Source organism: Ciona robusta, unplaced genomic scaffold (assembly GCF_009617815.1).
Source record: "Ciona robusta unplaced genomic scaffold, ASM961781v2 AP042749.1".
In the NCBI taxonomy this organism is placed as follows: domain Eukaryota; kingdom Metazoa; phylum Chordata; class Ascidiacea; order Phlebobranchia; family Cionidae; genus Ciona; species Ciona robusta.
The window spans coordinates 1-18120 of NW_028323128.1; the positions used below are offsets into that span (position 1 = coordinate 1).

General features: G+C 38.0%; 18 non-coding genes across 18 annotated transcripts; all 18 read right to left on the reverse strand.

Moving 5' to 3' along the window:
• Positions 1-716: 716 nt before the first annotated feature.
• LOC149723426 (U2 spliceosomal RNA) lies at positions 717-908 on the reverse strand. The gene has a single exon (XR_016386956.1). It is a non-coding gene; the product is annotated as a U2 spliceosomal RNA (small nuclear RNA).
• Positions 909-1679: 771 nt separating this feature from the next.
• LOC149723427 (U2 spliceosomal RNA) lies at positions 1680-1871 on the reverse strand. The gene has a single exon (XR_016386944.1). It is a non-coding gene; the product is annotated as a U2 spliceosomal RNA (small nuclear RNA).
• Positions 1872-2659: 788 nt separating this feature from the next.
• Positions 2660-2851, reverse strand: LOC149723428 (U2 spliceosomal RNA). The gene has a single exon (XR_016386947.1). It is a non-coding gene; the product is annotated as a U2 spliceosomal RNA (small nuclear RNA).
• An 804-nt stretch (positions 2852-3655) lies between these two features.
• LOC149723429 (U2 spliceosomal RNA) lies at positions 3656-3847 on the reverse strand. Its single transcript, XR_016386957.1, has one exon. It is a non-coding gene; the product is annotated as a U2 spliceosomal RNA (small nuclear RNA).
• An 821-nt stretch (positions 3848-4668) lies between these two features.
• LOC149723430 (U2 spliceosomal RNA) lies at positions 4669-4859 on the reverse strand. The gene has a single exon (XR_016386976.1). It is a non-coding gene; the product is annotated as a U2 spliceosomal RNA (small nuclear RNA).
• A 778-nt stretch (positions 4860-5637) lies between these two features.
• Positions 5638-5827, reverse strand: LOC149723431 (U2 spliceosomal RNA). The gene has a single exon (XR_016386955.1). It is a non-coding gene; the product is annotated as a U2 spliceosomal RNA (small nuclear RNA).
• Positions 5828-6613: 786 nt separating this feature from the next.
• Positions 6614-6804, reverse strand: LOC149723432 (U2 spliceosomal RNA). The gene has a single exon (XR_016386965.1). It is a non-coding gene; the product is annotated as a U2 spliceosomal RNA (small nuclear RNA).
• Positions 6805-7626: 822 nt separating this feature from the next.
• LOC149723433 (U2 spliceosomal RNA) lies at positions 7627-7818 on the reverse strand. The gene has a single exon (XR_016386969.1). It is a non-coding gene; the product is annotated as a U2 spliceosomal RNA (small nuclear RNA).
• A 772-nt stretch (positions 7819-8590) lies between these two features.
• On the reverse strand, positions 8591-8783 carry LOC149723434 (U2 spliceosomal RNA). The gene has a single exon (XR_016386973.1). It is a non-coding gene; the product is annotated as a U2 spliceosomal RNA (small nuclear RNA).
• An 823-nt stretch (positions 8784-9606) lies between these two features.
• On the reverse strand, positions 9607-9798 carry LOC149723435 (U2 spliceosomal RNA). The gene has a single exon (XR_016386948.1). It is a non-coding gene; the product is annotated as a U2 spliceosomal RNA (small nuclear RNA).
• Positions 9799-10605: 807 nt separating this feature from the next.
• On the reverse strand, positions 10606-10797 carry LOC149723436 (U2 spliceosomal RNA). Its single transcript, XR_016386958.1, has one exon. It is a non-coding gene; the product is annotated as a U2 spliceosomal RNA (small nuclear RNA).
• Positions 10798-11619: 822 nt separating this feature from the next.
• LOC149723437 (U2 spliceosomal RNA) lies at positions 11620-11811 on the reverse strand. The gene has a single exon (XR_016386970.1). It is a non-coding gene; the product is annotated as a U2 spliceosomal RNA (small nuclear RNA).
• Positions 11812-12585: 774 nt separating this feature from the next.
• LOC149723438 (U2 spliceosomal RNA) lies at positions 12586-12779 on the reverse strand. The gene has a single exon (XR_016386980.1). It is a non-coding gene; the product is annotated as a U2 spliceosomal RNA (small nuclear RNA).
• Positions 12780-13591: 812 nt separating this feature from the next.
• LOC149723439 (U2 spliceosomal RNA) lies at positions 13592-13783 on the reverse strand. Its single transcript, XR_016386949.1, has one exon. It is a non-coding gene; the product is annotated as a U2 spliceosomal RNA (small nuclear RNA).
• Positions 13784-14590: 807 nt separating this feature from the next.
• LOC149723440 (U2 spliceosomal RNA) lies at positions 14591-14782 on the reverse strand. The gene has a single exon (XR_016386959.1). It is a non-coding gene; the product is annotated as a U2 spliceosomal RNA (small nuclear RNA).
• Positions 14783-15598: 816 nt separating this feature from the next.
• Positions 15599-15790, reverse strand: LOC149723441 (U2 spliceosomal RNA). The gene has a single exon (XR_016386966.1). It is a non-coding gene; the product is annotated as a U2 spliceosomal RNA (small nuclear RNA).
• Positions 15791-16610: 820 nt separating this feature from the next.
• LOC149723442 (U2 spliceosomal RNA) lies at positions 16611-16802 on the reverse strand. The gene has a single exon (XR_016386946.1). It is a non-coding gene; the product is annotated as a U2 spliceosomal RNA (small nuclear RNA).
• Positions 16803-17589: 787 nt separating this feature from the next.
• On the reverse strand, positions 17590-17781 carry LOC149723443 (U2 spliceosomal RNA). Its single transcript, XR_016386954.1, has one exon. It is a non-coding gene; the product is annotated as a U2 spliceosomal RNA (small nuclear RNA).
• Between the last annotated feature and the right edge of the window lie 339 nt (positions 17782-18120).

Below are 18120 nucleotides of genomic sequence, written 5' to 3' on the forward strand. Positions count from 1 at the left end.
GCACAACAGCAAACGTATTCCGGATTCCTTGTATGGAACAAAATACACATACATCTTATTTGGTATTGTGCCCATATTCTTTTCATCTTAGGCTCTATTTCTGCGTGGGTTTAAAAAGCTTTACAGGGGCAAAAAATAAAGAACATTGCAACGATTTCCCTGCTGAAAATTAGAACCCTTGGCCACACGGGGCGTAAGTTGTTTCCGCCTTTCGATGCGAAAAAATTCAAATGTCTATGTTGCGGCTTGAATCTCGCATTTTATATTGCGGATTCTCACATGTTTTATGTTGTGTGTGTAACTGAGTTGGCTTGTCTAGAGACGTTAACGGATGCATATAACATATAATAATAGGTAAGTTTATATTCCCCTTACCCAGATATATTTGATTATTTATTGTTCGGAGATGCAGGTGTTTGTGTACCTTGGTTTTCTCTATGCTAATACTTTTCCATATTTTAATTCTTTTTTTGGCAGAGATTGGCGACTCTATTAAAGGCAAAATATAATTCTCTATTACTACTAGTAGTTGGACATGATTTTTATTGGTTGCGTTTTGGTAGGATCGGATCATTACTTAAACACGAGTAGTTCAACTATATGAACATCAACTATATGAACACAAATCGCGGTTAGTCCGCGGAATTTATTACCAGATACTCTGTTTATACAGTTGTATTGGAATAATTTATTAGTATACTAATATCCACCAAAGTGGAATGTGGGCCGAACCTGGCGATAATGCAAGACCAGTACAACCCGGAGCAGTAGAAGCAAGCTTCATTACCGTGCTCTGTGTTCAAAAATCCGAATGAAATATAGAGAAAACGAATCGTTTTCGTCTCAGATTTCACCCTGAGAAGAACAGGCACTACACTTGATCACAGCTAAAATAGCCGAGAAGCGATAATTCCAGGATTCCTCTGGATCAGTATATTTGTTATATACCGCGTAAAAAATTAATAGCCCTTTGGCGCGAGCCACCTTGGAGGAATTGATCACACTATAGGCACAACAGCAAACGTATTCCGGATTCCTTGTATGGAACAAAATACACATACATCTTATTTGGTATTGTGCCCATATTCTTTTCATCTTAGGCTCTATTTCAGCGTGGGTTTAAAAAGCTTTACAGGGGCATAAAATAAAGAATATTGCAACAATTTCCCTGCTGAAAATTAGAACCCTTGGCCACAAGGGCGTAAGTTGTTTCCGCCTTTCGATGCGAAAAAATTCAATATCTCTATGTTGCGGCTTGAATCTCACATGTTTATGTTGTGTGTGTAACTGAGTTGGCTTGGGAAGCATATAACATATAATAATAGGTAAGTTTATATTCCCCTTACCCAGATAAATTTGATTATTTCATTGTTCGGAGATGCAGGTGTTTGTGTAACTTGGTTTTCTCTATGCTAATACTTTTCCATATTTTAATTCTTTTTTTGCAGAAATTGGCGACTCTATTTAGGCAAAATATAATTCTCTATTACTACTAGTAGTTGGACATGATTTTTATTGGTTACGTTTTGGTAGGATCGGATCATTACTTAAACACGAGTAGTTCGAACATCAACTATATGAACACAAATCGCGGTTAGTCTCGCGGAATTTATTACGAGATACTCTGTTTATACAGTTGTATTGGAATAATTTATTAGTATACTAATATCCACCAAAGTGGAATGTGGGCCGAACCTGGCGATAATGCAAAACCAGGACAACCCGGAGCAGTAGAAGCAAGCTTCATTACCGTGCTCTGTGTTCAAAAATCCGAATGAAATATAGAGGAAACGAATCGTTTCCGTCTCAGATTTCACCCTGAGAAGAACAGGTACTACACTTGATCACAGCTAAAATAGCCGAGAAGCGATAACTCCAGGAGTCCTCTGGATCAGTATAATTGTTATACCGCGTAAAAAATTAATAGCCCTTTGGCGCGAGCCACCTTGGAGGAATTGATCACACTATAGGCACAATAGCAAACGTATTCCGGATTCCTTGTATGGAACAAAATACACATACATCTTAGTTGGTATTGTGCCCATATTCTTTTCATCTTAGGCTCTATTTCGGCGTGGGTTTAAAAGGCTTTACAGGGGCAAAAAATAAAGAATATTGCAACAATTTCCCTGCTGAAAATTAGAACCCTTGGCCACACGGGGCGTAAGTTGTTTCCGCCTTTCGATGCGAAAAAATTCAAATGTCCATGTTGCGGCTTGAATCTCGCATGTTTATGTTGTGTGTGTAACTGAGTTGGCTTGTCTAGTTAGACGTTAACGGATGCATATAACATATAATAATAGGTAAGTTTATATTCCCCTTCTCAGATATATTTGATTATTTCATTGTTCGGAGATGCAGGTGTTTGTGTACCTTGGTTTTCTCTATGCTAATACTTTTCCATATTTTAATTCTTTTTTTTGGGCAAAGATTGGCGACTCTATTAAGGCAAAATATAATTCTCTATTACTACTAGTAGTTGGACATGATTTTTATTGGTTGCGTTTTGGTAGGATTGGATCATTACTTAAACACGAGTAGTTCGAACATCAACTATATGAACACAAATCGCGGTTAGTCTCGCGGAATTTATTACGAGATACTCTGTTTATACAGTTGTATTGGAATAATTTATTAGTATACTAATATCCACCAAAGTGGAATGTGGGCCGAACCTGGCGATAATGCAAGACCAGGACAACCCGGAGCAGTAGAAGCAAGCTTCATTACCGTGCTCTGTGTTCAAAAATCCGAATGAAATATAGAGGAAACGAATCGTTTCCGTCTCAGATTACACCCTGAGAAGAACAGGTACTACACTTGATCACAGCTAAAATAGCCGAGAAGCGATAACTCCAGGAGTCCTCTGGATCAGTATAATTGTTATACCGCGTAAAAAATTAATAGCCCTTTGGCGCGAGCCACCTTGGAGGAATTGATCACACTATAGGCACAACAGCAAACGTATTCCGGATTCCGTGTATGGAACAAAATACACATACATCTTAGTTGGTATTGTGTCCATATTCTTTTCATCTTAGGCTCTATTTCGGCGTGGGTTTAAAAAGCTTTACAGGGGCAAAAAATAAAGAACATTGCAACGATTTCCCTGCTGAAAATTAGAACCCTTGGCCACACGGGGCGTAAGTTGTTTCCGCCTTTCGATGCGAAAAAATTCAAATGTCTATGTTGCGGCTTGAATCTCGCATTTTATATTGCGGATTGAATCTCACATGTTTTATGTTGTGTGTGTAACTGAGTTGGCTTGTCTAGTTAGACGTTAACGGATGCATATAACATATAATAATAGGTAAGTTTATATTCCCTTACCCAGATATATTTGATTATTTTATTGTTCGGAGATGCAGGTGTTTGTGTACCTTGGTTTTCTCTATGCTAATACTTTTCCATATTTTAATTCTTTTTTTGGCAGAGATTGGCGACTCTATTAAGGCAATATAATTCTCTATTACTACTAGTAGTTGGACATGATTTTTATTGGTTGCGTTTTGGTAGGATCGGATCATTACTTAAACACGAGTAGTTCAACTATATGAACACAAATCGCGGTTAGTCTCGCGGAATTTATTACCAGATACTCTGTTTATACAGTTGTATTGGAATAATTTATTAGTATACTAATATCCACCAAAGTGGAATGTGGGCCGAACCTGGCGATAATGCAAGACCAGTACAACCCGGAGCAGTAGAAGCAAGCTTCATTACCGTGCTCTGTGTTCAAAAATCCGAATGAAATATAGAGAAAACGAATCGTTTTCGTCTCAGATTTCACCCTGAGAAGAACAGGCACTACACTTGATCACAGCTAAAATAGCCGAGAAGCGATAATTCCAGGATTCCTCTGGATCAGTATATTTGTTATATACCGCGTAAAAATTAATAGCCCTTTGGCGCGAGCCACCTTGGAGGAATTGATCACACTATAGGCACAACAGCAAACGTATTCCGGATTCCTTGTATGGAACAAAATACACATAAATCTTATTTGGTATTGTGCCCATATTCTTTTCATCTTAGGCTCTATTTCTGCGTGGGTTTAAAAAGCTTTACAGGGGCAAAAAATAAAGAACATTGCAACGATTTCCCTGCTGAAAATTAGAACCCTTGGCCACACGGGGCGTAAGTTGTTTCCGCCTTTCGATGCGAAAAAATTCAAATGTCTATGTTGCGGCTTGAATCTCGCATTTTATATTGCGGATTAAATCTCACATGTTTTATGTTGTGTGTGTAACTGAGTTGGCTTGTCTAGAGACGTTAACGGATGCATATAACATATAATAATAGGTAAGTTTATATTCCCCTTACCCAGATATATTTGATTATTTTATTGTTCGGAGATGCAGGTGTTTGTGTACCTTGGTTTTCTCTATGCTAATACTTTTCCATATTTTAATTCTTTTTTTGGCAGAGATTGGCGACTCTATTAAGGCAAAATATAATTCTCTATTACTACTAGTAGTTGGACATGATTTTTATTGGTTGCGTTTTGGTAGGATCGGATCATTACTTAAACACGAGTAGTTCAACTATATGAACATCAACTATATGAACACAAATCGCGGTTAGTCTCGCGGAATTTATTACCAGATACTCTGTTTATACAGTTGTATTGGAATAATTTATTAGTATACTAATATCCACCAAAGTGGAATGTGGGCCGAACCTGGCGATAATGCAAGACCAGTACAACCCGGAGCAGTAGAAGCAAGCTTCATTACCGTGCTCTGTGTTCAAAAATCCGAATGAAATATAGAGAAACGAATCGTTTTCGTCTCAGATTTCACCCTGAGAAGAACAGGCACTACACTTGATCACAGCTAAAATAGCCGAGAAGCGATAATTCCAGGATTCCTCTGGATCAGTATATTGTTATATACCGCGTAAAAAATTAATAGCCCTTTGGCGCGAGCCACCTTGGAGGAATTGATCACACTATAGGCACAACAGCAAACGTATTCCGGATTCCTTGTATGGAACAAAATACACATACATCTTATTTGGTATTGTGCCCATATTCTTTTCATCTTAGGCTCTATTTCAGCGTGGGTTTAAAAAGCTTTACAGGGGCATAAAATAAAGAATATTGCAACAATTTCCCTGCTGAAAATTAGAACCCTTGGCCACAAGGGGCGTAAGTTGTTTCCGCCTTTCGATGCGAAAAAATTCAAATATCTATGTTGCGGCTTGAATCTCACATGTTTTATGTTGTGTGTGTAACTGAGTTGGCTTGGGAAGCATATAACATATAATAATAGGTAAGTTTATATTCCCCTTACCCAGATAAATTTGATTATTTCATTGTTCGGAGATGCAGGTGTTTGTGTAACTTGGTTTTCTCTATGCTAATACTTTTCCATATTTTAATTCTTTTTTTTCAGAGATTGGCGACCCTATTTAGGCAAAATATAATTCTCTATTACTACTAGTAGTTGGACATGATTTTTATTGGTTACGTTTTGGTAGGATCGGATCATTACTTAAACACGAGTAGTACAACTATATGAACATCAACTATATGAACACAAATCGCGGTTAGTCTCGCGGAATTTATTACCAATACTCTGTTTATACAGTTGTATTGGAATAATTCATTAGTATACTAATATCCACCAAAGTGGAATGTGGGCCGAACCTGGCGATAATGCAAAACCAGGACAACCCGGAGCAGTAGAAGCAAGCTTCATTACCGTGCTCTGTGTTCAAAAATCCGAATGAAATATAGAGGAAACGAATCGTTTCCGTCTCAGATTACACTGAGAAGAACAGGTACTACACTTGATCACAGCTAAAATAGCCGAGAAGCGATAACCCAGGAGTCCTCTGGATCAGTATAATTGTTATACCGCGTAAAAAATTAATAGCCCTTTGGCGCGAGCCACCTTGGAGGAATTGATCACACTATAGGCACAATAGCAAACGTATTCCGGATTCCTTGTATGGAACAAAATACACATACATCTTAGTTGGTATTGTGCCCATATTCTTTTCATCTTAGGCTCTATTTCGGCGTGGGTTTAAAAGGCTTTACAGGGGCAAAAAATAAAGAATATTGCAACAATTTCCCTGCTGAAAATTAGAACCCTTGGCCACACGGGGCGTAAGTTGTTTCCGCCTTTCGATGCGAAAAAATTCAAATGTCCATGTTGCGGCTTGAATCTCGCATGTTTATGTTGTGTGTGTAACTGAGTTGGCTTGTCTAGTTAGACGTTAACGGATGCATATAACATATAATAATAGGTAAGTTTATATTCCCCTTCTCAGATATATTTGATTATTTCATTGTTCGGAGATGCAGGTGTTTGTGTACCTTGGTTTTCTCTATGCTAATACTTTTCCATATTTTAATTCTTTTTTTTGGCAGAGATTGGCGACTCTATTAAGGCAAAATATAATTCTCTATTACTACTAGTAGTTGGACATGATTTTTATTGGTTGCGTTTTGGTAGGATTGGATCATTACTTAAACACGAGTAGTTCGAACATCAACTATATGAACACAAATCGCGGTTAGTCTCGCGGAATTTATTACGAGATACTCTGTTTATACAGTTGTATTGGAATAATTTATTAGTATACTAATATCCACCAAAGTGGAATGTGGGCCGAACTGGCGATAATGCAAGACCAGGACAACCCGGAGCAGTAGAAGCAAGCTTCATTACCGTGCTCTGTGTTCAAAAATCCGAATGAAATATAGAGGAAACGAATCGTTTCCGTCTCAGATTACACCCTGAGAAGAACAGGTACTACACTTGATCACAGCTAAAATAGCCGAGAAGCGATAACTCCAGGAGTCCTCTGGATCAGTATAATTGTTATACCGCGTAAAAAATTAATAGCCCTTTGGCGCGAGCCACCTTGGAGGAATTGATCACACTATAGGCACAACAGCAAACGTATTCCGGATTCCGTGTATGGAACAAAATACACATACATCTTAGTTGGTATTGTGTCCATATTCTTTTCATCTTAGGCTCTATTTCGGCGTGGGTTTAAAAAGCTTTACAGGGGCAAAAAATAAAGAACATTGCAACGATTTCCCTGCTGAAAATTAGAACCCTTGGCCACACGGGGCGTAAGTTGTTTCCGCCTTTCGATGCGAAAAAATTCAAATGTCTATGTTGCGGCTTGAATCTCGCATTTTATATTGCGGATTGAATCTCACATGTTTTATGTTGTGTGTGTAACTGAGTTGGCTTGTCTAGTTAGACGTTAACGGATGCATATAACATATAATAATAGGTAAGTTTATATTCCCCTTACCCAGATATATTTGATTATTTTATTGTTCGGAGATGCAGGTGTTTGTGTACCTTGGTTTTCTCTATGCTAATACTTTTCCATATTTTAATTCTTTTTTTGGCAGAGATTGGCGACTCTATTAAGGCAAAATATAATTCTCTATTACTACTAGTAGTTGGACATGATTTTTATTGGTTGCGTTTTGGTAGGATCGGATCATTACTTAAACACGAGTAGTTCAACTATATGAACATCAACTATATGAACACAAATCGCGGTTAGTCTCGCGGAATTTATTACCAGATACTCTGTTTATACAGTTGTATTGGAATAATTTATTAGTATACTAATATCCACCAAAGTGGAATGTGGGCCGAACCTGGCGATAATGCAAGACCAGTACAACCCGGAGCAGTAGAAGCAAACTTCATTACCGTGCTCTGTGTTCAAAAATCCGAATGAAATATAGAGAAAACGAATCGTTTTCGTCTCAGATTTCACCCTGAGAAGAACAGGCACTACACTTGATCACAGCTAAAATAGCCGAGAAGCGATAATTCCAGGATTCCTCTGGATCAGTATATTTGTTATATACCGCGTAAAAAATTAATAGCCCTTTGGCGCGAGCCACCTTGGAGGAATTGATCACACTATAGGCACAACAGCAAACGTATTCCGGATTCCTTGTATGGAACAAAATACACATACATCTTATTTGGTATTGTGCCCATATTCTTTTCATCTTAGGCTCTATTTCAGCGTGGGTTTAAAAAGCTTTACAGGGGCATAAAATAAAGAATATTGCAACAATTTCCCTGCTGAAAATTAGAACCCTTGGCCACAAGGAGCGTAAGTTGTTTCCGCCTTTCGATGCGTAAAAATTCAAATGTCTATGTTGCGGCTTGAATCTCACATGTTTATGTTGTGTGTGTAACTGAGTTGGCTTGGGAAGCATATAACATATAATAATAGGTAAGTTTATATTCCCCTTACCCAGATAAATTTGATTATTTCATTGTTCGGAGATGCAGGTGTTTGTGTAACTTGGTTTTCTCTATGCTAATACTTTTCCATATTTTAATTCTTTTTTTTGCAGAGATTGGCGACTCTATTTAGGCAAAATATAATTCTCTATTACTACTAGTAGTTGGACATGATTTTTATTGGTTACGTTTTGGTAGGATCGGATCATTACTTAAACACGAGTAGTTCGAACATCAACTATATGAACACAAATCGCGGTTAGTCTCGCGGAATTTATTACGAGATACTCTGTTTATACAGTTGTATTGGAATAATTTATTAGTATACTAATATCCACCAAAGTGGAATGTGGGCCGAACCTGGCGGTAATGCAAAACCAGGACAACCCGGAGCAGTAGAAGCAAGCTTCATTACCGTGCTCTGTGTTCAAAAATCCGAATGAAATATAAAGGGAAACGAATCGTTTCCGTCTCAGATTTCACCCTGAGAGGAACAGGTACTACACTTGATTACAGCTAAAATAGCTGAGAAGCGATAACTCCAGGAGTCCTCTGGATCAGTATAATTGTTATACCGCGTAAAAAATTAATAGCCCTTTGGCGCGAGCCACCTTGGAGGAATTGATCACACTATAGGCACAATAGCAAACGTATTCCGGATTCCTTGTATGGAACAAAATACACATACATCTTAGTTGGTATTGTGCCCATATTCTTTTCATCTTAGGCTCTATTTCGGCGTGGGTTTAAAGGCTTTACAGGGGCAAAAAATAAAGAATATTGCAACAATTTCCCTGCTGAAAATTAGAACCCTTGGCCACACGGGGCGTAAGTTGTTTCCGCCTTTCGATGCGAAAAAATTCAAATGTCCATGTTGCGGCTTGAATCTCGCATGTTTATATTGCATTTTGAATCTCACATGTTTATGTTGTGTGTGTAACTGAGTTGGCTTGTCTAGTTAGACGTTAACGGATGCATATAACATATAATAATAGGTAAGTTTATATTCCCCTTCTCAGATATATTTGATTATTTCATTGTTCGGAGATGCAGGTGTTTGTGTACCTTGGTTTTCTCTATGCTAATACTTTTCCATATTTTAATTCTTTTTTTGGCAGAGATTGGCGACTCTATTAAGGCAAAATATAATTCTCTATTACTACTAGTAGTTGGACATGATTTTTATTGGTTGCGTTTTGGTAGGATTGGATCATTACTTAAACACGAGTAGTTCGAACATCAACTATATGAACACAAATCGCGGTTAGTCTCGCGGAATTTATTACGAGATACTCTGTTTATACAGTTGTATTGGAATACATTGTATTGGAATAATTTATTAGTATATATCCACCAAAGTGGAATGTGGGCCGAACCTGGCGATAATGCAAGACCAGGACAACCCGGAGCAGTAGAAGCAAGCTTCATTACCGTGCTCTGTGTTCAAAAATCCGAATGAAATATAGAGGAAACGAATCGTTTCCGTCTCAGATTACACCCTGAGAAGAACAGGTACTACACTTGATCACAGCTAAAATAGCCGAGAAGCGATAACTCCAGGAGTCCTCTGGATCAGTATAATTGTTATACCGCGTAAAAAATTAATAGCCCTTTGGCGCGAGCCACCTTGGAGGAATTGATCACACTATAGGCACAACAGCAAACGTATTCCGGATTCCGTGTATGGAACAAAATACACATACATCTTAGTTGGTATTGTGTCCATATTCTTTTCATCTTAGGCTCTATTTCGGCGTGGGTTTAAAAAGCTTTACAGGGGCAAAAAATAAAGAACATTGCAACGATTTCCCTGCTGAAAATTAGAACCCTTGGCCACACGGGGCGTAAGTTGTTTCCGCCTTTCGATGCGAAAAAATTCAAATGTCTATGTTGCGGCTTGAATCTCGCATTTTATATTGCGGATTGAATCTCACATGTTTTATGTTGTGTGTGTAACTGAGTTGGCTTGTCTAGTTAGACGTTAACGGATGCATATAACATATAATAATAGGTAAGTTTATATTCCCCTTACCCAGATATATTTGATTATTTTATTGTTCGGAGATGCAGGTGTTTGTGTACCTTGGTTTTCTCTATGCTAATACTTTTCCATATTTTAATTCTTTTTTTGGCAGAGATTGGCGACTCTATTAAGGCAAAATATAATTCTCTATTACTACTAGTAGTTGGACATGATTTTTATTGGTTGCGTTTTGGTAGGATCGGATCATTACTTAAACACGAGTAGTTCAACTATATGAACACAAATCGCGGTTAGTCTCGCGGAATTTATTACCAGATACTCTGTTTATACAGTTGTATTGGAATAATTTATTAGTATACTAATATCCACCAAAGTGGAATGTGGGCCGAACCTGGCGATAATGCAAGACCAGTACAACCCGGAGCAGTAGAAGCAAGCTTCATTACCGTGCTCTGTGTTCAAAAATCCGAATGAAATATAGAGAAAACGAATCGTTTTCGTCTCAGATTTCACCCTGAGAAGAACAGGCACTACACTTGATCACAGCTAAAATAGCCGAGAAGCGATAATTCCAGGATTCCTCTGGATCAGTATATTTGTTATATACCGCGTAAAAAATTAATAGCCCTTTGGCGCGAGCCACCTTGGAGGAATTGATCACACTATAGGCACAACAGCAAACGTATTCCGGATTCCTTGTATGGAACAAAATACACATACATCTTATTTGGTATTGTGCCCATATTCTTTTCATCTTAGGCTCTATTTCTGCGTGGGTTTAAAAAGCTTTACAGGGGCAAAAAATAAAGAACATTGCAACGATTTCCCTGCTGAAAATTAGAACCCTTGGCCACACGGGGCGTAAGTTGTTTCCGCCTTTCGATGCGAAAAAATTCAAATGTCTATGTTGCGGCTTGAATCTCGCATTTTATATTGCGGATTGAATCTCACATGTTTTATGTTGTGTGTGTAACTGAGTTGGCTTGTCTAGAGACGTTAACGGATGCATATAACATATAATAATAGGTAAGTTTATATTCCCCTTACCCAGATATATTTGATTATTTTATTGTTCGGAGATGCAGGTGTTTGTGTACCTTGGTTTTCTCTATGCTAATACTTTTCCATATTTTAATTCTTTTTTTGGCAGAGATTGGCGACTCTATTAAAGCAAAATATAATTCTCTATTACTACTAGTAGTTGGACATGATTTTTATTGGTTGCGTTTTGGTAGGATCGGATCATTACTTAAACACGAGTAGTTCAACTATATGAACATCAACTATATGAACACAAATCGCGGTTAGTCTCGCGGAATTTATTACCAGATACTCTGTTTATACAGTTGTATTGGAATAATTTATTAGTATACTAATATCCACCAAAGTGGAATGTGGGCCGAACCTGGCGATAATGCAAGACCAGTACAACCCGGAGCAGTAGAAGCAAACTTCATTACCGTGCTCTGTGTTCAAAAATCCGAATGAAATATAGAGAAAACGAATCGTTTTCGTCTCAGATTTCACCCTGAGAAGAACAGGCACTACACTTGATCACAGCTAAAATAGCCGAGAAGCGATAATTCCAGGATTCCTCTGGATCAGTATATTTGTTATGTACCGCGTAAAAAATTAATAGCCCTTTGGCGCGAGCCACCTTGGAGGAATTGATCACACTATAGGCACAACAGCAAACGTATTCCGGATTCCTTGTATGGAACAAAATACACATACATCTTATTTGGTATTGTGCCCATATTCTTTTCATCTTAGGCTCTATTTCAGCGTGGGTTTAAAAAGCTTTACAGGGGCATAAAATAAAGAATATTGCAACAATTTCCCTGCTGAAAATTAGAACCCTTGGCCACAAGGAGCGTAAGTTGTTTCCGCCTTTCGATGCGTAAAAATTCAAATGTCTATGTTGCGGCTTGAATCTCACATGTTTATGTTGTGTGTGTAACTGAGTTGGCTTGGGAAGCATATAACATATAATAATAGGTAAGTTTATATTCCCCTTACCCAGATAAATTTGATTATTTCATTGTTCGGAGATGCAGGTGTTTGTGTAACTTGGTTTTCTCTATGCTAATACTTTTCCATATTTTAATTCTTTTTTTTTTGCAGAGATTGGCGACTCTATTTAGGCAAAATATAATTCTCTATTACTACTAGTAGTTGGACATGATTTTTATTGGTTACGTTTTGGTAGGATCGGATCATTACTTAAACACGAGTAGTTCGAACATCAACTATATGAACACAAATCGCGGTTAGTCTCGCGGAATTTATTACGAGATACTCTGTTTATACAGTTGTATTGGAATAATTTATTAGTATACTAATATCCACCAAAGTGGAATGTGGGCCGAACCTGGCGGTAATGCAAAACCAGGACAACCCGGAGCAGTAGAAGCAAGCTTCATTACCGTGCTCTGTGTTCAAAAATCCGAATGAAAATATAAAGGGAAACGAATCGTTTCCGTCTCAGATTTCACCCTGAGAGGAACAGGTACTACACTTGATTACAGCTAAAATAGCTGAGAAGCGATAACTCCAGGAGTCCTCTGGATCAGTATAATTGTTATACCGCGTAAAAAATTAATAGCCCTTTGGCGCGAGCCACCTTGGAGGAATTGATCACACTATAGGCACAATAGCAAACGTATTCCGGATTCCTTGTATGGAACAAAATACACATACATCTTAGTTGGTATTGTGCCCATATTCTTTTCATCTTAGGCTCTATTTCGGCGTGGGTTTAAAAGGCTTTACAGGGGCAAAAAATAAAGAATATTGCAACAATTTCCCTGCTGAAAATTAGAACCCTTGGCCACACGGGGCGTAAGTTGTTTCCGCCTTTCGATGCGAAAAAATTCAAATGTCCATGTTGCGGCTTGAATCTCGCATGTTTATATTGCATTTTGAATCTCACATGTTTATGTTGTGTGTGTAACTGAGTTGGCTTGTCTAGTTAGACGTTAACGGATGCATATAACATATAATAATAGGTAAGTTTATATTCCCCTTCTCAGATATATTTGATTATTTCATTGTTCGGAGATGCAGGTGTTTGTGTACCTTGGTTTTCTCTATGCTAATACTTTTCCATATTTTAATTCTTTTTTGGCAGAGATTGGCGACTCTATTAAGGCAAAATATAATTCTCTATTACTACTAGTAGTTGGACATGATTTTTATTGGTTGCGTTTTGGTAGGATTGGATCATTACTTAAACACGAGTAGTTCGAACATCAACTATATGAACACAAATCGCGGTTAGTCTCGCGGAATTTATTACGAGATACTCTGTTTATACAGTTGTATTGGAAAAATTTATTAGTATACTAATATCCACCAAAGTGGAATGTGGGCCGAACCTGGCGATAATGCAAGACCAGGACAACCCGGAGCAGTAGAAGCAAGCTTCATTACCGTGCTCTGTGTTCAAAAATCCGAATGAAATATAGAGGAAACGAATCGTTTCCGTCTCAGATTACACCCTGAGAAGAACAGGTACTACACTTGATCACAGCTAAAATAGCCGAGAAGCGATAACTCCAGGAGTCCTCTGGATCAGTATAATTGTTATACCGCGTAAAAAATTAATAGCCCTTTGGCGCGAGCCACCTTGGAGGAATTGATCACACTATAGGCACAACAGCAAACGTATTCCGGATTCCGTGTTTGGAACAAAATACACATACATCTTAGTTGGTATTGTGTCCATATTCTTTTCATCTTAGGCTCTATTTCGGCGTGGGTTTAAAAAGCTTTACAGGGCAAAAAATAAAGAAAATTGCAACGATTTCCCTGCTGAAAATTAGAACCCTTGGCCACACGGGGCGTAAGTTGTTTCCGCCTTTCGATGCGAAAATATTCAAATGTCTATGTTGCGGCTTGAATCTCGCATTTTATATTGCGGATTGAATCTCACATGTTTTATGTTGTGTGTGTAACTGAGTTGGCTTGTCTAGTTAGACGTTAACGGATGCATATAACATATAATAATAGGTAAGTTTATATTCCCCTTACCCAGATATATTTGATTATTTTATTGTTTGGAGATGCAGGTGTTTGTGTACCTTGGTTTTCTCTATGCTAATACTTTTCCATATTTTAATTCTTTTTTTTGGCAGAGATTGGCGACTCTATTAAGGCAAAATATAATTCTCTATTACTACTAGTAGTTGGACATGATTTTTATTGGTTGCGTTTTGGTAGGATCGGATCATTACTTAAACACGAGTAGTTCAACTATATGAACACAAATCGCGGTTAGTCTCGCGGAATTTATTACCAGATACTCTGTTTATACAGTTGTATTGGAATAATTTATTAGTATACTAATATCCACCAAAGTGGAATGTGGGCCGAACCTGGCGATAATGCAAGACCAGTACAACCCGGAGCAGTAGAAGCAAGCTTCATTACCGTGCTCTGTGTTCAAAAATCCGAATGAAATATAGAGAAAACGAATCGTTTTCGTCTCAGATTTCACCCTGAGAAGAACAGGCACTACACTTGATCACAGCTAAAATAGCCGAGAAGCGATAATTCCAGGATTCCTCTGGATCAGTATATTTGTTATATACCGCGTAAAAAATTAATAGCCCTTTGGCGCGAGCCACCTTGGAGGAATTGATCACACTATAGGCACAACAGCAAACGTATTCCGGATTCCTTGTATGGAACAAAATACACATACATCTTATTTGGTGTTGTGCCCATATTCTTTTCATCTTAGGCTCTATTTCTGCGTGGGTTTAAAAAGCTTTACAGGGGCAAAAAATAAAGAACATTGCAACGATTTCCCTGCTGAAAATTAGAACCCTTGGCCACACGGGGCGTAAGTTGTTTCCGCCTTTCGATGCGAAAAAATTCAAATGTCTATGTTGCGGCTTGAATCTCGCATTTTATATTGCGGATTAAATCTCACATGTTTTATGTTGTGTGTGTAACTGAGTTGGCTTGTCTAGAGACGTTAACGGATGCATATAACATATAATAATAGGTAAGTTTATATTCCCCTTACACAGATATATTTGATTATTTTATTGTTCGGAGATGCAGGTGTTTGTGTACCTTGGTTTTCTCTATGCTAATACTTTTCCATATTTTAATTCTTTTTTTGGCAGAGATTGGCGACTCTATTAAGGCAAAATATAATTCTCTATTACTACTAGTAGTTGGACATGATTTTTATTGGTTACGTTTTGGTAGGATCGGATCATTACTTAAACACGAGTAGTATATGAACATCAACTATATGAACACAAATCGCGGTTAGTCTCGCGGAATTTATTACCAAATACTCTGTTTATACAGTTGTATTGGAATAATTCATTAGTATACTAATATCCACCAAAGTGGAATGTGGGCCGAACCTGGCGATAATGCAAAACCAGGACAACCCGGAGCAGTAGAAGCAAGCTTCATTACCGTGCTCTGTGTTCAAAAATCCGAATGAAATATAGAGGAAACGAATCGTTTCCGTCTCAGATTACACGCTGAGAAGAACAGGTACTACACTTGATCACAGCTAAAATAGCCGAGAAGCGATAACCCCAGGAGTCCTCTGGATCAGTATAATTGTTATACCGCGTAAAAAATTAATAGCCCTTTGGCGCGAGCCACCTTGGAGGAATTGATCACACTATAGGCACAATAGCAAACGTATTCCGGATTCCTTGTATGGAACAAAATACACATACATCTTAGTTGGTATTGTGCCCATATTCTTTTCATCTTAGGCTCTATTTCGGCGTGGGTTTAAAAGGCTTTACAGGGGCAAAAAATAAAGAATATTGCAACAATTTCCCTGCTGAAAATTAGAACCCTTGGCCACACGGGGCGTAAGTTGTTTCCGCCTTTCGATGCGAAAAAATTCAAATGTCCATGTTGCGCTTGAATCTCGCATGTTCATATTGCATTTTGAATCTCACATGTTTATGTTGTGTGTGTAACTGAGTTGGCTTGTCTAGTTAGACGTTAACGGATGCATATAACATATAATAATAGGTAAGTTTATATTCCCCTTACCCAGATAAATTTGATTATTTCATTGTTCGGAGATGCAGGTGTTTGTGTAACTTGATTTTCTCTATGCTAATACTTTTCCATATTTTAATTCTTTTTTTTCAGAGATTGGCGACCCTATTTAGGCAAAATATAATTCTCTATTACTACTAGTAGTTGGACATGATTTTTATTGGTTACGTTTTGGTAGGATCGGATCATTACTTAAACACGAGTAGTACAACTATATGAACATCAACTATATGAACACAAATCGCGGTTAGTCTCGCGGAATTTATTACCAAATACTCTGTTTATACAGTTGTATTGGAATAATTCATTAGTATACTAATATCCACCAAAGTGGAATGTGGGCCGAACCTGGCGATAATGCAAAACCAGGACAACCCGGAGCAGTAGAAGCAAGCTTCATTACCGTGCTCTGTGTTCAAAAATCCGAATGAAATATAGAGGAAACGAATCGTTTCCGTCTCAGATTACAGGCTGAGAAGAACAGGTACTACACTTGATCACAGCTAAAATAGCCGAGAAGCGATAACCCCAGGAGTCCTCTGGATCAGTATAACTGTTATACCGCGTAAAAAATTAATAGCCCTTTGGCGCGAGCCACCTTGGAGGAATTGATCACACTATAGGCACAATAGCAAACGTATTCCGGATTCCTTGTATGGAACAAAATACACATACATCTTAGTTGGTATTGTGCCCATATTCTTTTCATCTTAGGCTCTATTTCGGCGTGGGTTTAAAAGGCTTTACAGGGGCAAAAAATAAAGAATATTGCAACAATTTCCCTGCTGAAAATTAGAACCCTTGGCCACACGGGGCGTAAGTTGTTTCCGCCTTTCGATGCGAAAAAATTCAAATGTCCATGTTGCGGCTTGAATCTCGCATGTTTATGTTGTGTGTGTAACTGAGTTGGCTTGTCTAGTTAGACGTTAACGGATGCATATAACATATAATAATAGGTAAGTTTATATTCCCCTTCTCAGATATATTTGATTATTTCATTGTTCGGAGATGCAGGTGTTTGTGTACCTTGGTTTTCTCTATGCTAATACTTTTCCATATTTTAATTCTTTTTTTTGGCAGAGATTGGCGACTCTATTAAGGCAAAATATAATTCTCTATTACTACTAGTAGTTGGACATGATTTTTATTGGTTGCGTTTTGGTAGGATTGGATCATTACTTAAACACGAGTAGTTCGAACATCAACTATATGAACACAAATCGCGGTTAGTCTCGCGGAATTTATTACGAGATACTCTGTTTATACAGTTGTATTGGAATAATTTATTAGTATACTAATATCCACCAAAGTGGAATGTGGGCCGAATCTGGCGATAATGCAAGACCAGGACAACCCGGAGCAGTAGAAGCAAGCTTCATTACCGTGCTCTGTGTTCAAAAATCCGAATGAAATATAGAGGAAACGAATCGTTTCCGTCTCAGATTACACCCTGAGAAGAACAGGTACTACACTTGATCACAGCTAAAATAGCCGAGAAGCGATAACTCCAGGAGTCCTCTGGATCAGTATAATTGTTATACCGCGTAAAAAATTAATAGCCCTTTGGCGCGAGCCACCTTGGAGGAATTGATCACACTATAGGCACAACAGCAAACGTATTCCGGATTCCGTGTATGGAACAAAATACACATACATCTTAGTTGGTATTGTGTCCATATTCTTTTCATCTTAGGCTCTATTTCGGCGTGGGTTTAAAAAGCTTTACAGGGGCAAAAAATAAAGAACATTGCAACGATTTCCCTGCTGAAAATTAGAACCCTTGGCCACACGGGGCGTAAGTTGTTTCCGCCTTTCGATGCGAAAAAATTCAAATGTCTATGT